Source organism: Chelonoidis abingdonii, chromosome 10 (genome assembly GCF_003597395.2).
Source record: "Chelonoidis abingdonii isolate Lonesome George chromosome 10, CheloAbing_2.0, whole genome shotgun sequence".
Lineage (NCBI taxonomy): Eukaryota > Metazoa > Chordata > Testudines > Testudinidae > Chelonoidis > Chelonoidis abingdonii.
In genome coordinates this window covers 60,517,544-60,539,953 of record NC_133778.1, presented here as the reverse complement: position 1 = coordinate 60,539,953, position 22,410 = coordinate 60,517,544, and the positions used below count along the sequence as shown (strand labels likewise).

General features: G+C 39.3%; 1 pseudogene; it reads right to left on the bottom strand.

Annotated features, from left to right (window-relative positions):
* Positions 1-22,410, bottom strand: part of LOC116837364 (von Willebrand factor D and EGF domain-containing protein-like) — a 276,210-nt pseudogene that overhangs the window by 10,785 nt on the left and 243,015 nt on the right.

The window sequence follows — 22,410 nt, the reverse complement described above, 5'->3', positions numbered from 1 at the left end:
AATGATGCGATGCCACAAAATGGAATGTAAGTGCTTTGGCACGTCCTGTGCCACAGCCTTGCCATCTAATGGGTTACAACCAAACCACTCAAATTGCTACAAAGAACAGGAACCTTTACTGTCTCTGGTCAAGGATGAAGTCATGCAAAAACCTTCCAAGCAAGAATATTGCAACTGTTTACAAGAAAATAGTGTCCAAAACACAGTAATGCATCATGCAATAGAAGGATAACATCCATCTGTTCCTCTCAGGCCTGCCTCTGGTATTTTCTGATTGTTTGGGAAGCTAATGCTACCTGTGTCTCTGGGACCCTAAACTGGGCACACTGCTTCAATGGCTCTTCTTACCTAGTCACTTGTCTTACATTTGTCTGCAGATGCAACCATACTAGTAGTCTTCTCTTTGTGGTTCTGCATTGATCTTAGTTGCCTCCTAGCCTTTGATATTACTCTGTGCCAAGGGCACAGATCTTTTAGCACAGGGATCTGCTCTCAGGTGAATCAAGGTTACCTACTGGCTGGGTATAATTGAAAGTGGTAGGGACTTCCAGGGACCAAGCCCTTAAACTGTCGCTCTTCTCTTTGCTTTTCCCTCCACTCTCTCTGTCTTGTGCTACAGTCATGTCCATGGTCATTCTGAGAGGGAGGGGAAAGTCAAGGGGTAGGTCTAACAGTGAGTCAGCATTCTTGGTAAAATACCAACAGGTGTTGCAACTGGTAGTCATAACCAGGGTGAGTTCAGGATGCAATGACAACAAAAACTTAATTCCTTTGGTGTTCGTGTGTTTTGTTTGCTTCACATCTCTCCTGTAGCAGTCTTGTAACCTAAGTTCTCGTACTTTATTATAATTAAGTCACTTATTAATCTAATTATAAAATATTTTAGAGGTTTAGAATTTAGTAGACAGGAGCTCAAAATCTAACTCCAGGTTTCACACACATCTAATTTGGTGGCATTTAGCTTGCTACAAAGAGAGGGTCACGGAGCGAAATCTTTATTTTGGATACTAAACTGCTCCCTCAAAGTTTACTGCAGTGAGATCCAGGGTTTGGTTTGGGACCATCTATAAAAGTTAGATCGTCTGCACTCATGTGACCCTAAGAGCATCCCTATGCCAGAAGGCAAGAGGCTCACTGATGTCCAGCAGTGAGTTTCAGCTGGCCTGCCTAGTCCAGTATACCTAATTCACTGTTGTCAGAAGCTGTATCTAAAAGGTGTCATGAAAAGTATCAAATGCAAACTGGTGATATGTTGGCCATTATTATTATCGTGTGGAGCATGTACGGGGGATGTATGGAAAAGTACAAATATGTGCTGAAATCTATGTTCTTAAAATATGTGGCAGGCAGGGCATAAATTAGCCCTCCCTAGACAAAGGACTGTGGTTCTGCCCGCTTGAGTCTCTCTCCTATGTAAATCAAACCAGGGGTAGCCGAAGACAATGGGTATTGGAGATTGCAGGAAGATCATTTGCATTGTAAAAATCACCAGTAGGAGAGGAACCAACATGGAATTTATACCAGATAGCCTGGCATCTACACCCAGCAGGGGAAAGGTACTTTATCTGGGGACATGGTTCAGAGGAAAACATTTCAAAGGTTCACTAAACTATGAAAAATGGGCCAAGGTGAACCTGTGAATTATCCTTCACCTAAGGAGTCCAAGAAACCAAGCAAAAAGTCTCACCAGTAAGGCTGGAAGAAAGACTATGGTGAGAAAAATTGCTTTGAACAAAAGACTAGTTTAAGATGAGTTTTATTCTTAGAAGGGTATTTTTACTTTTGTTTGTTTGTAACCATTTCTATCCTTATTTCTTACTCTTGGTATCACTTAAACCTAAGTTCTTTTGTAAATAAACTTGTTTTACTTTTACCATAAAGTAAGTCAGGACTTTGACTGAAGTGGAGGGTTTGTCAACCCCAGTTACATTAATAAGCTGCTGCGTATTGTCACTTTAAAGGAGCAGTGAACTTGATAAGGTTTTGTGGGTTTTACAGAAAGAGGGGCTGGGCACAGCAGAAAAGGATGTCACTGATGAACTGGAGTTCACTCATTGTTACCTGCTAGGCATGGTTTGGACTAGCAGAGTCTTGAAGAGTTTGCTGGCAAGGCAGACAAGATGGAGTGTTGCTGAGGCTGAGAGGGTCACAGTGGATCACATTCTGGGAACCCCAGCAGACAGTCACATCATGCAATTTCCAGACATCACAGGCCCTTGAAGTTCCCTCCCCGACCCACTCCAAAAAAAAAAAGCCATGAAAGAGGGTGGTAACTAAAAGCATCGTAGAAAGCATTTAAGCAGAGCTTTGTCAAAATTTACTAACTACTTTTTCTTCTCACTGTATACCAAGAATTGCACTCTAGCAGGTAGTTTCTAGGTTAGGTTACTTGTCATAGATGTTATGTGGTGATAACCATATTTGTCCACATTTTATACCAGTACATACCTCCTTTGGTTTCCTTAAAAATTAATTGATAACTATTTCCTTACTTTTCAATGAGAATACACCAATAAGCTCTCAAGTTGTTTTTTTTTCTCCTGCCAGACCTTCCACTCCTTATGTAGGTAACAGCTGGAATCCAAGGGAGTTCAGGTGTAAATTAAGTCAGTGGGAGTTTGGTTTGAGTAAAGTCTGAAAGTTCAGGGCCAAATATATTCTGAAGGGCTAGCGCCCTTCTAACTTTATGTTCATGTGTGTGCTCTCCCTCCCTCCCTCCCTTGCTCCGTCCCTCTCTCTCTCTCTCCTTGATAGCAATCTCACAAGGAATCTGTATGTAAATGAAGATAACTTTCTTTCCTTTTTCCCCCTTCCATTGATGCTTCTGCCTCGTTTTCCCTTCCCTTAACTTTCTTAGGCCTGGTCTACCTGGGGGTGGGGTGGCGTGGGGGAGGATTGATCTACGTTATGCAACTTCAGCTGCGTGAATAATATAGCTGAAGTCGACGTACTTAGACCTACTCACTGTGGTGTTTTCACTGAGGTGAGTCGACTGCTGTCACTCCCCATTGACTCTGCCTGTACCTCTTGCGGTGGTGGAGTACAAGAGTTGACAGGAGAGCACCTGGGGTTTGATTTATTGCATCTAGACTAGACGCGATAAATCGCACCCTGCTGGATCGATTGCAGCCCGCCGATCTGGCGGGTAGTGTAGACATACTTTAACTAGAATTCTATTTTCATGCCCATTAGGCAGAATTCAACATTTATTAATTTTAACTAGTTTTGATCTTTCTTCGTCCCACCCCATGGCCTCTGTGGAAGAGCGCCAATTTCAAAATAGCAAGCCAAAAAGTTACAGCATTTTATAGGGAAACTAAATCAATGATCAGGCACTAGGGAGCAAACTGAATTATCCTGATCCTCTTGGGCACTAATATGACTTTAAAAAGACTCAGTTTTTCTTTTTTCTTACAAAAGGTCTAACACACTGACCCACAGACAGTGGGGTTTGGTGGCTTTACATTTGCATTAGGAATCAGTCTTTACAATTGCCATCCTAGATGTGCAAGCTCCTGAATGTAATTGTCACAAGAAACTCTGCATCCTGTTTCTCGTTCATTTTAATAAAAAAGGGTATATTGCTATTAGAGGAAAACATCCTGTATTATAACAATATCCTGAACACAGGACAAATGGCAATCAATGAATAAGACTCCGGGCTTGATCCTGCTCCCACTGAAGTCAATAGGAAAACTCTCATACTCTTCTGTGAGAGCAGAAGCACAGAAACCTCGCAGTAAGGTTATCAAATCCTATAAAGAGTCTGATATCAGACAACTTGCTGGCAATGCAGGGCACTGTTATCAGAACTAAAACCCCACTGCCATGTTCTTTATGGAAAGTTAGGTTTACTAAGGTTAAGATAAGAGCTGATGATTCAGGTTTGGAAAAAGGGATGATCACATGTAACATCTCAGGTGAAGAGTGATTTTAGTAGAGCAAGAAACATAAACGTGGGAATTAAAGTCATAGACATGGACAATGCTCACATCATCACACTGATATAGACAATTCTTTTTCCTATATAGTCATAGGTCGCCAGAACAAGCAAGATGATACATAGGAATTCTCTTCTCTGTAACAGCTATTCCTCTCCTGTGGCATTAGTGCCAGCTGACTGTATATACTTACCACCAACAACTTCCATTATCCCTTTTTAAAATTCAACCTCTATAGCAGCTCCCTTAAAATGTAACACTACCAAGCAAAATATTCCTGTTATGCAAAGCCAAAGGAGCCCTGAGGCAAAGTTAAGCACAGGACATGCTTTCCTACAGCTGCAGCTGATATAAGTAACCCAGAATATCTATCTGTTTAAACAGTCACAGTACTAGTCAGTAACAACTAATAAATTCCTGATCAATTTGAAGTTAGTAATAGAAATCAATTGTTGCCCATAGAATCTGACTGGAGGTGTGAACGAGCAGACAGAAAACTCTTCATGCTGAACCTAACACAGCAGGTTGAGAACTTCTGATACATTCATCCCATTACACCTTGTATCTCCTTCATTGTTTATATCCCCTTCTGATGGATTACAGTATTGCTCAAATAGCCTAGACTGTAAAGCTACAGTATTGCTCAAATAGCCTAGATTGTAAAGCTAAACTGGAGTTTAGTTATGATAGAGACTAAATTAAATCAGTTCCCTGAAATCTTGACAATGACAAGCCCTTTAAATGTAGGATGTTTTAGGAGAACAGTGCAGCAACTGAAGGACTGGGCACTAGCCTTTCCTGAAAATGATCATGCAGAGCCTATTTAGCTCTTGTACAGTAATTACTGTCATCACTCATCCTGAATCAAGTTGGTAATAAGGAGACAGAGCACTGCCCAGCTGTGCTGACTGGGAGATATACTTTTCAAGACAACTTTGGATTTCTTTGCCCTGCAGAGGCTGAGAAAATTGACCTGAATGATACATCCCACTTCTAGATGGAAGGCAGAAAGTAATCCCAAGCAATAATGTCTATTCTGGAAGGCCAAGCAAATGTGTCAGGATATATCTTACGGGTGATGCTTACAGAAGAATGAATGTAAGTGGTAAGGGGGCTGGACAACACCCATTATGAGATGCACACTTAAAATAATTCCTTTAAATCAGAGTCATAAATCTGCTTTTTTAAAAAAAACATGGTTTATAAATCTGCAAACAATGACAGTTCCTTAAAACTGTCAATTTGGTTTTCAGGTGGCTTCTTTAGGAACTCTTAGTGCAGTTTTATCTTTCTGGTTACTTTTCTATTATTTTGAGGAGCAGAGGGCTTGACTGGTCACAATGTAGCCTCTTGCACCTGTGATTTTAATGTGTTTCCCCATTTCTGCTTAGTTTTTATCTTGATTTGCTACAGCATCTGCAAAAACAAGGAGTGAGAACAGAAGAGGCATGCCAGTAAGACTACATAGTGTGGGACAGCTTCAAAAATAACTCTAATGTCTCAGACTAGTCTTGTCAAGAAATGCAGATGGAAGCAAAGAACTCAAGTGTGTGTGTGGGGAAATAACACCAACATATCTGAATGTCATGGGGATCAATGTTAAAACTGGAACTTTGAGTTCTTTGGGTATGAGTATCACATGCATTGCCTATTACTAGAAAAACTGGAGAGAGTGTCTGTTCTGGTAACAAGAATATCTTAGTGGTGCCACCTTGAATTTCACAGAAATAACACTGTCCTTTTCTCTATGAGGGGAATTGAAGGGCCAAATCTTGGTTGGGGTAAGTTGGAATGGCTCCATTGACCAGTTGAGGATCTGGCTCATAGTCTCTCTAGATAAGTCTCCCTCAGCTGAGCTGTCCAAATGAAGCATTTTCCTGATTTCAGTGAGGAAAGCCTTGGCTGGATGCTTCCTTACTCCAAATACAGCCTTGAGCTGGTTGCATGCCATTTTTGCCTTTGAATCTGCCAAAACTGATGTGTTTTGGCCATCGTGTCATTATTTTGGATTTACTGTCCTGACCGAACTGAAGTCCAGTTCAGGTAAAAGTGTCATTGTTCCCTTTAGTGGATATACCAGCTGATGCTCAGCAGATCACTAGGTAGACAGATATAACAATATATCTGTCTCTATGAAGGTCTCAATGCAAACAGCCCTCAAGAACATGTTATGGATTTGGGACTGAGGACTTTTGTCTCTATATTCCTCTGAAGGGTAGCATAGCCCTAGTTTTCCACAAGTCTTAAGTTTTAGATGTATGTGTGGCTAAGCTTTTTTATGCACATGGATTTGGCTTTGTAAATAAGATAAATAATTTTATGCCTAAATAATGTAAAAAAAACAAACTCAGTTCTACCTTGGTATGGTGGGGCCACAATACGAATGTAAAACCACACAATTCTTGTGGCATAAAGATTTCCTTTTATGGACCCAACATGGTCATACCATTCAGACGAGCATCCAAACTCTTGGATGCTCATCGAAATCAAACCCTTGTGAGGACTACGCATCGCTTGTTCTAGCCTTGCATGTCTTCCTGACAGAGCTGCTAACCACTTTCTCAATAAATTATCTTTCTGTATAGTGAAAATAATCTTGTGGAGAGCTCTAACGGATGCACTCCAGGAGAACAAATTGCTACAAGACACAGAAGCAGCTGCAAATGTAATTGGGATGGGTGTGGTGACAGTTGTTTGCATCCATAATATCCTCATCTTTCTACACAGCTGTGGTGATGTGTTACACCTAGCTGGTGCTAGAGCCACACTGATCTGTGCTATATAAATGATTATTTGAAATACAAACACTATGGATTAGAAAAATGTAAAGTGAATGAACAGCTGTATGACCCTGGAGCTTTCCTTTAATTGTATTATGCCTGTAGTTCTGGAACATATCCAAATATATTGACAGATAATTTTAGAGATATTTAACTAGGAAACCATCCTGATCTACAACACCAGGTTATTAAAAATAGGAGAGATAATGAGATACTGAATGACCAAGGTGATGCAGTGGAAACCTGGACCAGAAAGAGAAATGAGCATTCATGTCAATATATAATGTATTGAAAGCCTGTTGCATATTTGTCAATGTTCTCAGCTCAGTAATTGTAGTTTGTTATCTGGCAAGGCTGACAATGCTCTGTCTCTAGCAGTCTCCTTCTGAGACAGACAAGTTGATTTCCAGATAGCTTACTATGTGCAAAGCTCTTGAATGAAAACTTACACCTAGGTCTTGTGTGCTCTGCCTGGATATTAATGATCCCATGGTCATTTTAATACGGGTAGGGGATTTCCCCCTAACATTCCATGTCCCTTATTCTTCAGTATACTAATTGTCTGCTTACCAGCTGGCAGTTTCCCTCAAGGAATTTTCGTTTCCGTGGTAATGGGCTGTCTATATGTATATAGGTTATGTTATGTTACGTGATCCTGCAGAACGAAAGGCACTGTATACATAGTGTGTGTACATGCAGATGCACATGTGTAAATTATATATCTATTGATTTTAAATTGATTGTTGGCAGCTCCTACTGGAATGATAGAGGTTATGGGCAAAAAAATCATACTTACACTGTTGCAAATTGCATTGACTTCAGTGTCATTGCATCACTGTATCTTAAGTAGAATACAGTGATACTTATTCTGACTTTGCAGCCTTTCAATGCATATGTGGAATATCAAGGTGTATTCTCTGCACAGCTTTTATTCCCATTTTGTGATAAGTCTTAGGTTTGGAGAAAATTTCCCTTCATTGTAGACTTTATATTTCATTAAGTCATTGAGGCATTGTAGAAATGTGTATATAATTTGTTTTGTTCAGCAGCTTTCTTGTCATGCATGAATAAGAGGTGACAGAAGATTCTCCTATACATTTATGTTTTCCTCTGTTGATTGGTTTTGCAGCTTTTGTGCGTACATTATGACCAGTCAGTTAGACATGTTTTCATTGCTGTGAGTGGGCTAAGCCTTTGCTGATGCTTGCTGCAACTTAATTTATTTTCTCCTGTGCAAAGAAAGAGAAAATACAGGCAATTTTGACCTCTGGTAGGTACAGCATGAGTATAGGAACTTTTATTGTCTTTAATATGTTTTCTCTGTTATGCTTTCACTTTAATAATAAATGCGCTTGGTTAGAAAGAGCTATGTGGTAACTGGTGACAGCTGATAATTAAAGCTGATCATAGCCTTCAAAGAGAAAGCAGAGTGCAGACGCTGTCCTGTTTAGGCAATCGGGTTTGCTGATTTTATTTGCAAACATTGGATCAAATTCTGGAGTCCTCACTCAAGTAAAATTCATCTACAAGTCAGTGGATGTTTTTCCTGTAGAATGAGTAAACACTGAGTAAGGACTTTTGACCTATTATTCAGTATATGCTTTAACTCCTACCCAGGAGGATTCTTGCACACATTGATGTATACAGATTAAGGGACAGCTTCCTCTTGTAGATGCTCAGAATTCCTATTAAAGTCAATGTAAACCACCACATCTGTACATCTGAGAACAAAATGTCACCTTTTAGTAAGGGCTTTGCCACACACCGTGAATAAGGGGCAGCACATAGTATTGCTGCCCCAAGAGAAGACAGGAATAAGATTGTGAACTACAGATGCAAATTGGTCCCAGTTCTCTTCTTTGCTCTGAGGAATCCTATATCTGGCTCCCCTCCACCCACATCAGTGGCAATGATCCTCTCCACCCACATTCCCATCCCTTCCACCCACATTAGTGGCAATGATTGTTCTCCTCCCTCCTAGCAGCACTGCAGAGATTGTTCTCCCTCTTGTGCTGTGACCAATGATATGAGTATCTGGGACAAGGGAGTCCCCTTATGCTAATTTACTCTCCTGCATAGGCATGAAGGAGGAGTCACAACCGAGCCCCCCATTTCCTTTTCCTCTGTCCCAGTGACACAGTGTTCAGTCGGTTGTGCCTAATGAATGGAGATATTCCTGACAATATATTACAAATTGTCAAAAAAAAAAAATGACATGCTGCAGGTATAATTTGGTAAACTACCTGCTTCTACAATCTATAGGGCTCCCATTTACAGAAGCCCATGTGGAAAGGATGGGATAAGGTAAATGAGTGATTTGCACAATATTACAGTGGTTCACAAAAGGCTATTTCACAAACCCAGAAGTTCATATTTCCAAATTAGTTTGCCTCTAGCTCTCAGACAAGGAACATCTTCTTGGTATCAGGAGGGAAGGAAAGCAAAGTTGGAAGAATAACACTGAGTTATATTATGTTGTATGCAGTGTTTTGACAATAAATCCTGCCTGCAGGAACTATTAGAGTGAAAAAAAAGTTGTCTACAAAGACTGGGACCCAAACGTGCAAAGACCCAACTTCAGTGTGATGACTCATGTGGTTATGGATTTGCAGAGTTGAGCCCCAATTTTTCTACCAGACTTTTGGGGTGTCTCTATATTTTTTTAAAACCTGTCTGTCCAACCAGCTACCTAGATTTGACAAGTGGCAACATGATGTACTGCTAAGAGAGAGATTAGAGTTCGGGTTGCTAATTTGTTGGGAGTTCCCAGGGTAGGGGTGGAAGAATGTTGTGGTGTTCTCAGATGATCTTTGCTTGCTGATGAGCTCCAGAGGGAGCTGTGTCCTTTCTTTCGTTCAGAAAGGAAAATGCCAGAAGTGAATTAGAAGGTAGCTTAAAAATGATAAATGGAAATCTCTCTTTAAAGAAAAAATAGAGGATCAAGCCTTTTATTGGTTTTAATCATGTTAGCATTATTTTTAAAGTAAGCAATCCAAAACATAGGTAATAAATATCTGGAATTCTACAACATTTTTATTACTGTTAATTTCAGTAAGATGTCAGTATGAATAGTGTGTTTAAAGCCCCCAGGAAGGAAGTGAAGTTCCAGGATTGTTTTTACTTGGCACTTTCCTTAAAGGGAAATAGAACAAATCATGAGTTGCTTTTCTTTATTACTGAAGCAGCTGTAAGTTTGTTTGATGTAAAGCTGATCACGAAAGATATTTTATTTAAAGGAACTGCCAGTGTTTGCCTCTTTATAGTGAGTAAGACTGATCGTACAGAATGGAATTCTCTTCCAGTGAGAATACAAAGTTGCTACAGTTACTGATGCATAACTGTACATTTTATTGTCAGGTCTGACATTTCCTCAGTCTGTTTGTGGGTGTCTGGTTTGCATAATCACTCTGCGGTTGTCAGTAAACACAGGTGCAAATCCCTGTATTTCAGTTTTCAGCCAATCAGAACTGTGTGATTTACATAGCTGTTGTCTGCTTAGACAAAGAACAAATACACACTTGCAACTTGAATGTCTTTCTTTTTAAATTAAGGAAACAAGAAAGAAAAAGTCGGAATGATGGAGGCATGGTGCATCCTTTCTATTTAACAAAATGGTAACTGTCAGGCAGAGTCGTTTAGAAATGCAAGGGTGCAGCACTCAGGAAGTGAAATAATAAATTAGGTAACTATTCAAGCCATAAATAAACTTGCATTCAATTTGCAAATATGTCCACTCTGATCAGCTGCTATGTTCCCTCTCCTCTCATTGCCCCCTTTTACAGAAAATTTGAAGCTGCCAGCAATAAATAAGGCCACTTCCTTCTCAGTCCTTCACCTGAAATATTGACAAAAAAAGGAAAAATGCCCCAAAACAGCAAAAACAGGGTGTGGAGGTGCCCAGAGGGAAAGTGTTCTCAACACAACACTGTTTGGACACATTTTCATCTTTGCCTCCAAGCTTTCTTCTCTGCAGACCAGCAAGACCCTTGATTACATCACAAGAATACTGACTTCCCCAGCTTCTTTCAGTTATGAAGCGTGTGTGTGTGAGGGGAGCTTTAGTGAGCACCAGAAAAGGGAAAGGCAGAAGAAGGGGAAATGAAGCAATTTAATTTACATTCCAGCCCATTTAATTTGTTTTAGGGTTGAGCCTTTTTGCAGCTTTCTCTTATCTTCCATTTATATTTTGACCGTTTAATTTAAAATTTCAGTGGCAATTTTTCAGCATCTTGGTAATAATGGTACACTGGGTTAATGAACATCTTCGCTGCCAGCTTTAGAGTTTGTTCATTTGGGAGACGGTGGTTATCTAATCAGCAGGGAACTTCTTCAAGCTGTCATTTAAATAATTTGATTTAGAAGCCTACTGTATATTCATCTTGCTGGACACTGACATGTTTCAACTGATACAAATAATATTTCCTCCTAAAATATCCCAGGTAGTTACTCACTACACACAGACTAAGGATAGGATATCCTTTTCATATTAGTGTGGCACTGGTGTAATTTTAATGGAACACTTCCTGATTAGCACTAGTGTAAGAGAAAGAATAAGGTCCTCGGAATAGACCTACTCTGAGAACTTGGGAGAAAACACATTATAAGCCTGGAAGAGTTTATATTAAGGCTGTAAGGCATAATTAAAAGGACCTGATAGCATGATATCCAATGGATGGTTTTCTTTTAGAAATTCTGGTGATGTCATAATTCTTAATTTTGGTTGAACTATCTTAGCACCAATCAATGTGTTCTCACATATTCCAAAAGAACTGATGGCATTTAAGCTAGCAAGCAGGCAATTCTCTCACCTTGCACAACTGACTTCAAACTGACACATATGTAGGTCTTGATAGTCTGCAATTGGGAATTGTTACATCACTAACCCCTCAATTAACTTATTTTCTAGTAACTTATTACAGCCTTTCTATTGCCATATAGTATTTCTTTCCCCTCGTTCTTTGTGTGAGGATATCCACTGGCTCTGTGCAATTACTATAGCAAGAAATAAATCCTGAAAGAAATAATAAATCCTCACCTAGGGCACAGATGGATTATATCCTCATCTCAGAAGCAAACAGAAAAGCCTGCCAAAGCCTTAGAAAACCCTCCCCACCAAACATTTATCTACGATAGTGTGTAACTTTTGTAATGTGATCTTTCTCTTTTCTGTTCAACCGCCCTCCATATTCTTAGTCCCACCTTCCCATACACCACCTCCAGTTAAATAGCCACTTCGAGTCACTGAAATGACAGAAGTTCTCCCAAAATAAGACTCTTAAACACTCCAAGAATAAAGGGTGTAATCAGCACTAGATTAAAGCAACAGAACAATAGGCAACCTAGCCACAGGAGCAACATCTCCTGGAATCATGCGATGATCAAATCTCACTTTTCATTTAATATTACAAATACTGCTAGCCCTCATAGCTGGAAAGGAAAACTAGGACATGTATTCTGTGTATGACTGTAGGGATGTCTGCCTGAATGTACAGGCAATCTGAAACAATAGCTCCAGTAGTTATAATATTTAGCTCTCATATAGTGCTTTTCATCTTTAGATCTCAAAACAGGTCAGTAACATTATCTTCATTTTACAGATGGGGAAACTGAGATCACCCAGCAGGCTATGGGGTGGCAGAGCCAGGAACTGACCCCAGATCTCCTGAGTTCTAGTCAACTGCTCTGCCCACTGGGCTACACTGTCTCCCCAAAGGTATTAACTGCCTCCATGCATCTTAAATCTGAAACCTGTTGCAGTGGGGGCCTCCCAACAAAACCACCCCAGCAGATGATTCTTTGTGGGGGGAGGCAGGGGTGAAAGTGGTCCGGTTCAGCATACTAGTAAGAAGCTGGTACCAGCCCGTATGCAGCCCATGTTAAAGTGCTGCCATTACCGGCAGGGCCGTCAATGGAGGAGGCAAAAGGGGTAACAACGTTAAAGTGCTTCCACAGTGCTTTAATGTCATTGCTCCTTTTGCCCCCCACCCCCAGGCCACCAATGGGGGAAGAGGGGGCAAAAGGGGCAGCTGCCCCAGTACCGGCGATTTAAAAGGGCCCAGGATTCCAGTCACTGCCAGGCCCTTTTAAAACACTGTGGGAGCCCCAGGGGCCAGGGAGTGTGGATGTGCTGGCTGGGGGGAGGCTAACCACCAGCCTCGCCCCTTCTGCCCCAGGCCCGGCCCCTGTACTGTTAAGAATTTAATATTACTTTCACCCCTGTGGACAAGGGTCCAGGAGCTCACTGCTGTCATCTCGTCATAGCCTGGAGTCTAAAAGTCCTTTAGTCAGGTGGTTGGGGCTTATTTCTCCAGCTTTTGACAGTTAGGACATTCAGTCAGGGAACAGCAAGCATAACAGGTTTCTTAAGTGATCAGTCAGATGGCTCAAATGGTTGAATACTCGCTACAAAGAATGTGTGAACAACCCATAGATCCATCTGTGTTTGCAACACCACTTTGTCGAACTATTATGAATAACAAATTTATAAAATGATGTGCAGTCCTGTCTAAACAGGAAAAAAAAACCAACACACCAAATGTGAATCCCATTAGCAATCAGTGACCATTCAGCAGCATGTAGATACGGAAATAATTCCTTGTACTTATCTCTGTATTCCTCATAGACAATAAATGTCCTAATTCAATCTCATAGGATAGTAAGCCAAATAAAACAGACAGTTAATTGCTGGTTACTGGAGTAGAATGGATGAATACATTTTACTTGGCTTAAATGGGGGACAAATATTTTGATAGTCTCTGAAAATTTTGTAACACTAGTTAGTGGCTACCCAGGTGGGCAGCAAAACTTTGTACGCTTCTTGAAAAGAGCTTAAGTAGAAAGAAACTATTGTGTGGGTTGGTAGCAGTTAGATGACTTAGGAAAAGGCTTCCCTAAAGCTGCAATCATTATCCACTGTTTTTCTGCCGATCTGTCTTGAGAAATGGTAGCGTACTTTAAGCTAGAAACAGCACTTTTCTAATGTACTCTGACCTCAAAAACAAGATGCTGAACATAAGGTTCCCCTCCCCCTAGATCTTCCCTCCAGCTTGTTCTTGCCAGAATAGACTATTCAATTGTGTATTTTGCAGCCAGGCAGCAACGGAGCATCACTATTCTTTCAGCTGAAGGGAAGGAAAGCTGCAGTATGGGGACTGAGAGAGTTGTTGTTGCTGGAAGGAATTTTTCACTGGCTTTTTGTCTCCATGTGTGTGAAAAATAAAGTGCTCTGAAAATTTACAAGTTCTTCCTGCCAAAAGCAGTTGTTTTCACAGCTCTCATTTTGCAAATTTCAACCTGGTTAAGAGGGAAAAAATAAGTTTTCACCTACCTACCTTAAGCTCCCTGGATGACAGATGCTGGAAAGTGCAGTAGAATCAGTAAAAATGCCAAAATAACAAATTACCCCTTAAGAATAAAAGCCTCAAACATGAATAGCTGTGTGGAGTTGAAGAGGGATTTGAAAGTGATAGGAACAAAAGGAAAAGCAAAAAGCATTATTAACCAACAGTATTAATTAAGGTAGAAGGAATGGTGTTTTGACATTTTTAGGGATCCCAATCAGCTGTTATGGCTTTGGCTGTAATTTTCTCTTGCAGTAAATTTAATGAAAAATAATTAAGTCATCTCAGAATACTGACTGTACGACTCAATCTAGCTTCATTTAAATTTAGAGATAGGACTCCAGCAAAACACTCTTACTCCTAAGGTTTGCTTGACATAATGGTATTTTCATTAAGCTATTGGCACTGAGTGCAAGTGAAGCTTCGGAAATGGGATGCTCTCTTTTGTACATAGGTTACTGATATACGTGCCATAGTATAAAAATTGAAGATTAGAGCATTAATACAAGTTAAATGTTCTATTTAACATGCATGTCTCAACAAAAACAGATTTCTGAAGCAGAAGATGTTTGGGGAAAAAAGGGGAAATGATATAGCTTACTTTTCTGACACCTTCTTCCAGCATAACCCTCAGGACAGGTGCACACATTGTTTCTCACACAGTGGCCACCATTCTTACAAGGAGGATGGCAAAGAGCTAACAGAACGAAAAGAAGAACTTTAGGTCAATTTAGCATCATGGTGTCAAAATTTTTAAAAATTGGATTGAAATTAAACCATGTAAATGTGCCACTGTTCTTTGAAAAATAGGATAACTCTGTGAGAGAGAGTTGTTTAACTCATTCCAGGGGTACTCTCTCAGTTAAGAGTGGCACTTCTGTTGGAAATGCAACCACTGTAATCTCAATGGGAGTGGGGCGTTCTCTGGTCAGTGGGGGCAGAAAAGGAAGCATCTTCTGAGATGGTAGCTGGAGGAAGGGCTAAGATAAGCAATTGTCTGTGGGTGCAACTGTGGGAAGCTATATATGCCCTATCCCTTCAGATGGAGTCCTCTTTCATGCCTGAATCAGGGACAACCTCTCTGATGGGGGAGAGGATATATTTTTGGCCCTTGTTAAGGAGGGAATTGTTAGCTATCTGGGAATTTGATTCCTGGTGGTGGGAGGCAACCAAGGTAATTGCTGGGACCTTCTTGTGGCAGGTGTCCAGTGCTCATTCCATAGGAGGTCTGGTTCCCTGGTAAACCAGAGTTGGAAGTGGACTGAGGAAAGGCATCCCCTAAAGAAACTGGGGAATAGGGTTGGGGCTCCATATGTCTCATACAATGAGGAGACAACTCCCTTTCCCCAGCTCCTTAACCTTCAAATGAGGGGAAGGTGACTGGGTCAAAACAAGGGGCTGAGACCAGGTTTGGAGCAGTGGGAGGCTGATAGCAGCCCTCAAATCTTTGGAAACAAGTATGGAAGGAATCATGACCTGCACTGTGTGAATTACTGCTGGATAGTTCCCAGATGAGTTAAGTTAATAATGCAGCAGCCTAAATAAACCCTTGCATCTTGTCTTCCTGTAAGTCTGGGACAATGAAACGGGGAAGGAAATGGGGGAGGGGAGGGACAAGCTTTGCTGTAGCAGGATGCTACATACCGCCCCATCCCTGAGAACTAGAACCAAACCACAAGCACTTCCAATGCTCTCCAGTGTGAATTATTTGGGAAACCAATAAGTATTAGAACCACAGTAATTTTATGGGTGCTCATCATTTTAACTCCCTAAGGGAGAGGACATCCTTGAGGAGATGAGGTTTTTGACCCTTTTAAGAACCTTAGCGTCCTTAAAATAGAAGAGAACTTGAAAGATGCATTTTTGTGTAACCCGACAGGATGCTGCATGTAGCATGACCACTAATGGAAGCACATTCATGGGCGTATATCTTGGTGTGCTCAGGTCTTTGTCAAAGGAAGGAGATAAGAGAGAAGTTTTAACTATTGATCCACTAATTGCAGCATCAATGGCCTATGATCTCTGCCTATTAGCAAAAGTTGCACTCTGCTGCTGTCTGAAGAAAATGTTTGACTATCTAGTAACTTCTGAAATGGAACTAAGTATTCCTGATGTGCAGAAAAAAGGTTTTTGTTTGTTAAATTTCACAGAAATATTTGCAATTTTTGATTTGAGATGCACCTTGCTCTAAATCAAACTCACTATAGAGTAAGATGATGTTCCCTTTTTTTGAAAAACATACATACTTGTCAGAGCAGAGCTATATTTTAGTTATTAATTAGATGTTAATTCTGTCATGACTTGCTCAAATTAATTTAAGATGAATTGTTTAGTTCTTAGCAATACATAAATATTTAATCCAATAACAGCTCCTTTAAAAAAAAAACTATGCAGATTTCCAATGTACTATAACAGGAAAATGGCATGGATGGAGTTGACAAGCCAAATTCCTGGGTATAATACATACTGCATAATGTCAGATAAACATTTAAATAGTCTTTATCTCTTACCATATCCCTTAAAGCCTGAATCTACTGTCCATGTGATATATTGAACTGTCTTACCAGTTTGGCACTGGGATCCATAGAAGTCATAAGGACAAGCGCAGATACTTGGGCGTACACAGATTCCACCATTTAGGCAAACAGGGCTACAGATAGCTGGATATAAATAGAAATTATATCAAAATAAATTATTCTCATTTTTTTAGTTTTAAAATATTAGGAGTTGGGTTCTCTTTGCTTCTGTATATATCTGAAAGATATCCTAGCACATTTCATTTGAACAAGTTTTCTCCAATGCTAGCAAAAAACACCCCATTTGTTTAGCAAGTCTGCTGTGTAGTGTATTGGTTGTCCTAGCAGTGGCTGGATTTCAGTGATGTTTTAGTGTCGCTGTAAAGTATTTGGGGATCCTGTGGGATTCAAGATATGCTTTAATAGTTTATTTCAGATGTCTATCCATGATTTTCACAATGCATTTGCTTTGACTTTAGTATCTTGCCCAAGATTTGTACTTTTTCAAAGTATAGTGGCCATTTAAAATAGCTTTTCCTTTCTAACTCTTTTTTGTCTTTCAGTATGTTACAGAAAGTTCGTTTCATAAGAATTACATTATCGCAAGAGCTAAGCGTCTAAAGAAATTAAGGGTCACTAGGATATTTCAGATTAAATTAAATGCAGATGTATAAGGCTGGAAAAATATGAAACTATAGTTTGGATGAGAGGCTACCATGGCTTCTGAAACAATCACCTACAAAATCAAAATGTGCGTTCTCCATCACTAAAAGGCATTTTCTTCTTTCATACTTACATGCTCAGTACTAGCTCCTCATTTCTTTTTTTATATTAATTCTTGTAGTAATTCCCAGTATGATCAGCATATTGTGCAAACCACATGGATTTCAGGTAGAGAAATAAATGCATAAGACACCAATGTTTTCTAAATGTTTACCTGTTTCACAAGAAGGACTGCTCCATCCAGTTTTGCATTTGCACTCATCTGGTGACACACATTTCCCACCATTATGACAATGTCTATTGCATATCACTGCAAAATAAGTAATTGATTTCAACAGTAAATTTAAACATGCAAAGGATTAGGGCCAGATTCTGCTATCAGTCATACTGATACAAATTCAGCAGCAACTCCACTGCAACTAAAAGAATTACTCTGGATTTATGCTGGTAAAACTTAGAGCATAATTTTGTCCCTTTGGGGTTTTTTTATCATTCACATTTTGACAAAGTCTTGCATCTAAAATTCTTAACTTTTATATATCCCAGCTATTCTGCTGCAGAGCTAAAATTATTTCCCTGTCAAGGCAACCTGATATTTAAATCAGATGCAAGGACTGCAGTCATGAAACTGTAAGATATGTTTTGCCATTCAACTAATATAAAGTGGTTTGAAGGCTGATTTCTCCCCCACCCCAATGTTCTAAATATTGAACCTATTTTGTAACTTGTTAGCACAATAACATGAATCTTTATAACGAAGCTTGCCTGTTTGTATTCTCCAAATTAGTATGACTGTATTCACTCACACAACCTTGCATTTCACAATCGTTACTGTAAATAAAGCTTTTTTAACTATAGGGGCTTTTATATAACAAATGTTGCTACAGATGTGCATATTTTTACTTGATACAAATGTACTTTTGGAAAACATATTCAAAGAAATGGTTTACCCAGTGCATTACATATATTATACTTCAATTTTCCTGCTCTATTCAATCATAATTTTGAGGAAAAATCTAGGCTTTTTGTGTTTTATAATTTTCTGCAAGTGCCAAAATGGGGGTGAAAGACTAAATAGACTTGTACATACTTGTTTCACATTTTGGACCAACAAATCCATTAGCGCAGGAATAGCTATTTTGAGCCACACAGGTTCCTCCATGCTCACAAGGTGGATCACACAACACTGTACAAATCACATTAGACAAGTGAAGAAAGGAACAGAACTTAATACTACATAATAGACTGAGCAAAAGAGCTCTATTCATTTATGAGCCCAATACTCACTACTTTTTCATTTCCTACAATATCATTGTTATTTTAAAATATTTCTCTACAAAGTGGCTGCTTACAATATCATTATGTGGGAAAACAGGTATCACCTTAATAATATGAGAGAAACAATGCAAATATGACATAATATTAGTATGGGAGTGACCACAGCATATTAATTCCCGTGTTAAGCCTCTGAGCATGCACATTTTGAACTAGATATTTTCAAATGTTTTAGAAGACTTGCAGTGAACAGATTGTTTGTGCAGTTAATATTAAAAAGTATTTCGTGTTTCTTCTTGACTTGAGAATGCTCAGTAAACATTACATGGTGTCAGAGCTGTACTGAACCAAAGAAGGAGTAATTACTTCCTCCAAGTCCAATGGCTTTGCAAGGAAATTTTGTAGCAAAATGCTCTCCATTTAAACAATAGTTTTTGAATTTTTAATCAGCAATGTGGGGTCTGCAGAGAAAACTACTAAACCATAGGCAATACATTTCTCCATAGGATGTGATATTGTAGCATGCCATGGCTTTCTACCAAAGGAAAAAGAGGAGGAAGCATATGGTACAAATCATAAATAAACCTGGGAAGCACTGCAACTCCAGAGAAACATCACTGTGCGAGACAGTGGGTTTTTATTTGAAATAAAGGCTATTATGAGCCAGTTTAAATAGTAAACGTGAGTTTAGGGAACTATGTGATTCAATAAAATTGAGGTTTATATGTATAATTCAAATGACTAGTCAGAAGCAGGATGCTGCAGGAAACTCCTTGAAACATTGACATGTAGATTCAGGCTCCCAGTGACTCTGTACAAAATAAGCTGCTAGTAAACTTGGCATGATTTCAAAGGGAAAGGCTAGAAATGAGAGGATCCAAAATAGGATTTAAAAAGTTTACTGAAATCCAAAATTTGTATATGCTAATGGAGAAATTCACCTCGTACAGAGGACCAGCACAAGGCCTATGTACCACTTAGTTCCCACTTATGCATTCTTTAGAGCAGTGGTTCCCAAACTTTTTCTGTCATGGCTCACCTTACGCGTAATGTAATCTATCCGCCCACGCCCCACCCAGCCGTAGCTGGGGCCAGGAGCCGGTGTCAGGGCCAAGGCAAGAACTGAGGTAGTGGCCGTGAGCAGAGCCACAGTCAGAGCTGGGTGGCACAGCTAGGAGTGGGGCCATGGCCTGAGGCCATGGCTGGGACCAGGGCTGGGGCCAGAGGGAAGTTGGGGGCAGAGTGGTGCTGAGTGGCGCTTTCCCCCCACTCCCTGTGGGGGCTTGCCTGGGACCCCCATGTCCCCGAATGTTTCTCTGTGCCCCCTTATGGGGGTTGCCCTACAGTTTGGGGACCCACTGCTTTTGAGGGATGAATTTAACTCAAGAGGAAATATGTCACACAATTAAAAATGAATGTAGCCACATGCTTGGCAAACAGCAAGGCATTAATTTAGATCATTCTGTAAGTACATAGAGTACACAAGAAACAGCAGGTTGGTCCACAAATCTAAACATGAATGGCAGAGTTGTATCTGTTAAAATGGATATGAAGATAATGCAATGTTATTCCAAGGAAAATATATAATCTATAACTACCTAAATCTAAAACAAAGCTTCTTCCACATTCAGAGAATAAAGTACTACTAGAAGGGAAAGTAACTATTACATCTTGTTCTTAAAATCAGTAACACTTGACAATACCTTTTCAAAAGATAAATGGACATCTGCCACTTATGCTGGATCTGAAAAATTATGCCACCAAGTTATTTTAAAAATGTTGGGTGTACACACCACACAATTACATAAAAAGTAGCAGAAAGCATACTGAAAGACATTTGAGATGATTTCCTAGACCTAAGATGTCTGGATAGAGAATAGCACATGAAGACTAACAAATCATTAACTGCTGTGATCCAGTTGACAAGAAAAAATATATAACATGAAATAAAGTGAACTAGATATTGAAAAGGTACACATACTCAGCCTATGCAACGGAAGGCTAAATAAAGTACAGATGGATTCACAAGACGCAGGGATTCACATGATTTACATGAAGCCATAACGTGAACATTATCCTTTCAAAACTTAAGTGGCAACTACGTGCTCAGAAGCAAAATATATTCCATGTCAGATGCAGGACATGCATTTTGGTAATAAAAGTTAGAGAAGGCGTACTCTAAGGAAGTGATTTTAATAAACCACTTTGTCTAAGAATTTAAAGGAATGCCACTTGGTATTAGTTCTGCTCCTGAGGTATTTTAATGCATATCGTTGTTGAATTTGTACTGGATGATTATTTAATTTGGTCAAACATCCTTAAACACAATGAAAGATACAGGCAAATTATGCAGTTACTGTGTGAAATACATAATCTTGGGGCATTTTTTTACTGTTTCTGTAGTGGAAACAAGTTGAACAAAGATGGATTAATTTCTGACCCAGATAAAATAAAAGCACTTCTTGAAACACCAATTCCTAAACATAAAGAAATCTACAGAGGCTCATGGGTATGATAAACTGTTTGGGGAAATTTTTAATTCCAAATTTCTAAGATCAATAGATCTTTAGAGAATTGCTGAAAAATGATAATGCCTCAGATTTATAGCACAGATATAAAAAGGCATATCAGTAAGCAAATACTTAGCATCAGTTTTAATATAATGAAGCCAGGTCCACTGCCAGTATATGGATTTTATGAAGAATTAGGTGTGTGGCCAAGAACCAATATATTAAACAACAAATGTCTCCTCGTTCCATTTGCAAATGGTACATAGACTGTCCGGATTTCTGCAAGTATATGTTTCAGTCGTAACTATTCACTAAATAACTAGATCATTTTTTCAGTTTAGGATTGTGATTGGTCATCTAAATCATAGTTTTGTCTTTGCTGTTTGAATTACTGGAACTTTTAATACAGGAGATAAGGAATAGCAGTTAACAAACAATGAAAAGCTAATTCTCTTCATAGTGCAGGTCATGATATAACATTATAAACTAGACTTCTGTAAAGGAAAATAAAGTGCCTCTACTCTATTAGAATTCTCTTGAGCGTGTCATGAAAAAGAATTGATAAAGGAGAAGCAGTTGTCATAACTTATTTGGACTTCCAAAAACCTTTAACAAGTCTGTCAACAAGCTATTTAGGAAATTCAGTTTATTTTTATGGAGTGCATTTGTGTTTATTTACATAGCTTCAGTAAGTCAAAGATATAGGGTTTACATCTTGCTCAGATTAATTAGTTATGTACTTGCAAATGGCAATCTTAATGTTTTCATTTCCTGATTTCTTGTGATTTTTTTTAACTATGCAGCCTTCAATACTGCATTAATATAGTTTTATGAATTTGAAATCCGCAAGACTGGAGAGCTTAGCTGATTTGCTTTGGGACTATACTATGCATGTAAACTGTGACTTGAAGCTAAATTCAGTGGTAAGTAAGAGTGCACAACTCCATTGGTGTCAACATTTACAATTCCAGGCTTGGCTGAAATCAGGAAGTGCAGAGGTGCGTGATAAGGGGCCTGGGATGGGGGGAGGAGGAAAGGAGAGAGTCAAACTTTTCTCAAACATCTGAAGAGGTTTATGTAGCTTTAGTTTAAGTTTAGCAAATAAATCTTTCCCAAACTTTATCTGAACTAATTCATTCACCTATGATAGTTATTGGAGTAACTCATGGTGTCTCATACTGCTGGATTTTCATGATTCTAGAGTAACTTGTTCTATTGAATATAACTATACTTGGTGGAAGCAGACGAGGGAAATAATGGATATTTATAAAGAAAAGATATTTGGCATTGATCCTAAATTATGTTAAGTAACTATAGCAACCCGT